Source organism: Oryzias melastigma, unplaced genomic scaffold (assembly GCF_002922805.2).
Source record: "Oryzias melastigma strain HK-1 unplaced genomic scaffold, ASM292280v2 sc00466, whole genome shotgun sequence".
NCBI lineage: Eukaryota > Metazoa > Chordata > Actinopteri > Beloniformes > Adrianichthyidae > Oryzias > Oryzias melastigma.
Genome location: NW_023417061.1, coordinates 11453 through 15861, shown reverse-complemented (window position 1 = coordinate 15861; position 4409 = coordinate 11453).

Below are 4409 nucleotides of genomic sequence, written 5' to 3'. Positions count from 1 at the left end.
CATCTATCCATCCATCCATCATCCATCCATCCATCATCCATCCATCATCCATCCATCATCCATCCATCCATCATCCATCATCCATCCATGACCCATCCATCATCCTTCCGTCATCCATCATCCATCCATCTATCCATCATCCATCCATCATCCATCCATCCATCATCCATCCATCATCCATCATCCATCATCCATCCACCATCCATCCATCATCCATCCAAAACGATTAAACCCTGAATCGATGGGCGGAGTCACACTAAGGCTTAAAGTATTTCTGATTCACCACAAGTTTCACAGAGTTTGTTTTTAAGATGAAACATCATTTTTAGAAATCCTTGAGATTGTTTGGTTCATATGCAGATGTACACAAGAACCCAAAGGATCAAAGATTAGAACCTAAAATCCTCTGTATATGTTCAACACTGCAGCTCCAGTGTTTATGTTCTCTGTTTCACAGAAACGTTTCAGCTGTTAACACGATCATTCCAGCAGATTCTGCTCCATGAATGATCTGTTAAGGGTTGAAAGTTATAGTATCTCACAGATTTGGTGAGGTCAGATAGTGGCTGGCGTGGAGGTCAGCCGTGACATCACTCTGCTGAACATGAATGTTAAATTTAGCGAGCGTGCTGCCAGAGCTGCTGCTGATTGAACGAGTCAACAAATTCAACAAGCGGACCAATGGGAGGCTCGGATAATAATTCCCACAATTCCTGAGTGGCCTTCAAAATCCAGCAGATCAGGAGTCAGAGGTCACCAGTACCTTACCCAACAGTGACTGAACTGCAAACACGAGTTCATGATCTCGTCCTGAAAGACAAAGCTGTGAAACAGAACCGCAGAGATCCGTTTAATCCCAGGTTTTCATTTTAGCTGCAGAGCAGAAATGTTCTGATCTGGTTTGAAACCCACACCTTTACTGGTCTCCTGGGCCCGGAGGTCTCCTCCTCACGCCGAGAGTGGGATCCCCGAGATTTAAGATCAGGGGATCAACTACATCGGAGCCTGGGGGTGTCCAGGTCTCGGTGGTCCGGTCCTTGCTCTCGAGAACTAGTCCTCTCCAACCTTCATTAGTGGGTGTGCCTGGTCGGGCCTTGTTTACATCACTCCTCCGGGACCTCCGTTTCTCTTGGGTGCCCCTCTCCCGCAGCAGGGCGGGCGGCTGTACGAGAGCCTGAGGATGGGTCTCCCCTGGGGGGCCCTGGCTCGTACCTGGGGTGGGGCGGGGGAACACTCGGCGCTGCTGGGTGGTGGGGGGGCTGCTCCTCTGGCTGGGCTGGGGCCTCACTCTGTGCTCCTGTGCCTTCCCGCTCCCTGGCGTGGGGAGCCTCTGCGGCGGGCTCGCGTGCCCTGGTCTGGGTGCTTGGCGGGATTGCCCGATAGGAGGATTCCCTCAGCGGGCAAGTGGCGGGTGTTGGGGGGTCCTGGCTGCTGATGCCCCGGCGGGGGGTCTTGGCGTGGGGATGGCGCTCTCCCCCTGAGTACATTCCATCACCATCCACCTCAGCGCAACATAAACACTCAGGTGTCAGCTCACCTTAGCACTAACAGTGTGTGTGACAGAATGAAAGTCTTTACGTAGACGGGCTGGCCGTGGTGCAGCGGTAGGGCGGTTGACTACTGGTTGGAAGATCACAGGTTCGACTCCCGCCTTGCCCGCCCTTGTGTCGAAGTGTCCTTGGGCAAGACTCTGAATCCCGAATTACCTCTGGTGGGAGGTTGGCTCCAGTGTTCGGCAGCGGAGCCACCACATGGTCGTCTTTTCCATCATCCTCTTGGAGTTCAGGCTCCGCCCTCTTTCTCGCTCTTTTCAGTCTCTTCGTTCCTTTCCTTCTTGTTTCCTCCTCCAGCAGATGGTGACGGACCTCCTCACAGAGTTCCTCCTTCTCTAAACGGAACTCTGTTTTCCAGATGATTGGATCAGCTGACCTCCTCCACCTCCTCCTCCTCCTCCTCCACCTCCTCCACCACCTCCTCCTCCTCTTCCTCCTCCTCCTCTTCCCCTTCTACCTCCACCATGTTAGACACAGAAACATGGGATTGACTTAATAAAGACTTTTATCTTTTTAAGATGCATAAAAAAGAAGAAAAAAAGAAATGAAAACATATTAAACTGGTATTAAATTGACAAATGAATTTAAAGATTTGACATTTTTACATGTTTTTCTGATGATTTGAATCACATTAATGGTGATTACCAACTTAAAAATGGATCACTTCTGAAGGGAAGCCTGATTTTTTCCTGCCTGGCTTCAGTCCGATTCTCTGAGATGACTCACCGCCGTCACGGCGAGCGTCTTGGTTTCACGTGTGGGTGAGACGGAGGTGAAGCCGGTCCAGGAGGTCTGCAGCAGTTCATCCTTTCACATTATGCCTCCGCGTGCACGTCTCATGATGAGGGAGACCTGACCGTGACCTTCCTCTAACAGCGCTCGTCAAGGACATGACATGTGCGCAGACGTGCGTCAGACCGGCAGCTTCACGTCTGCGCAGACTCCCCTCTCCTTCAGAGCACCGAGATTGTTTGCAGCTTTAAGGCTAAACGAGAGAAGAGTTCATGCACTTCTGCTCTGAGAGTACACTCATGATGCTGGCAACACGTGCACAACCTCACACACACGTGCACAACCCCACACACACGTGCACAACCCCACACACACGTGCATAAGCTCATATACACACGTGCACAACCTCACACACACGTGCACAACCTCACACACACGTGCACACCCCCACACACAGACGTGCACAAGCTCACACACACAGACGTGCACAAGAGGACATCTTTTATTGTCTGCAAACAGGGAATACTTTTATTTTGGAGGGGCTCCAATTGTGTTTATCGTTTTACAGTAAAATAATAAATGTGTCGTTTATATTAATGTTTATTTATGTTTAAGTTAATTTATTTATTGTTTACATTTGTTGTTTTTGGCTGTTTTTCTGGAAGATGAAAAGTGTTGTCAAATCTATGATCCATCGATCATCCATCCATCATCCATTCATCCATCCATTATCCATCATCCATCCATCATCCATCCATCATCCATGATCCATCCATCCATCATCCAACCATCCATCCATCCATCCATCCATNCTCCTCTACCTCTACCTCCACCTCCACCTCCTCCTCTACCTCTACCTCCTCCTCCTCCTCCTCCTCCTCCTCCAGCTCCTCTGAAGTCCACAGCATCTCGTTGGTTTGGGAGGTTCTTCTGGTTTCACTCTACCATCTTTAATGAGAAACGTTTTATTTTGAGTTTGTCGTTTCAAACATCGTCTTTATGTTCATTAGTGAGAATTTTTTTATTTATTAGAGAAAAAATCCTGATTGGAAAGCTGTAGAACAAACTACAGATCATCATGCTACCCCCACCATGTTAGACACAGAAACATGGGATTGACTTAATAAAGACTTTTATCTTTTTAAGATGCATAACAAAGAAGAAAAAAAGAAATGAAAACATATTAAACTGGTATTAAATTGACAAATGAATTTAAAGATTTGACATTTTTACATGTTTTTCTGATGATTTGAATCACATTAATGGTGATTACCAACTTAAAAATGGATCACTTCTGAAGGGAAGCCTGATTTTTTCCTGCCTGGCTTCAGTCCGATTCTCTGAGATGACTCACCGCCGTCACGGCGAGCGTCTTGGTTTCACGTGTGGGTGAGACGGAGGTGAAGCCGGTCCAGGAGGTCTGCAGCAGTTCATCCTTTCACATTATGCCTCCGCGTGCACGTCTCATGATGAGGGAGACCTGACCGTGACCTTACTCTAACAGCGCTCGTCAAGAACATGACATGTGCGCAGACGTGCGTCAGACCTGCAGCTTCACGTCTGCGCAGACTCCCCTCTCCTTCAGAGCACCGAGATTGGTTGCAGCTTTAAGGCTAAACGAGAGAAGAGTTCATGCACTTCTGCTCTGAGAATACACTCATGATGCTTGCAACACGTGCACAAGCTCACACACACACGTGCACAAGCTCACACACACGTGCACAAGCTCACACACACACGTGCACAAGCTCACACACACACGTGCACAAGCTCACACACACACGTGCACAACCTCACACACACGTGCACACACACACGTGCACAAGAGGACATCTTTTATTGTCTGCAAACAGGGAATACTTTTATTTTGGAGGGGCTCCAATTGTGTTTATCGTTTTACAGTAAAATAATAAATGTGTTGTTTATATTAATGTTTATTTATGTTTACATTTGTTGTTTTTGGCTGTTTTTCTGGAAGATGAAAATTGTTGTCAAATCCATCATCCATCATCCATCATCCATCCATACATCATACATCCATCATCCATCATCCATCGATCCATCATCCATCCATCCATCCATCCATCCATCATCCATTCATCCATCATCCATCATCCATCATCC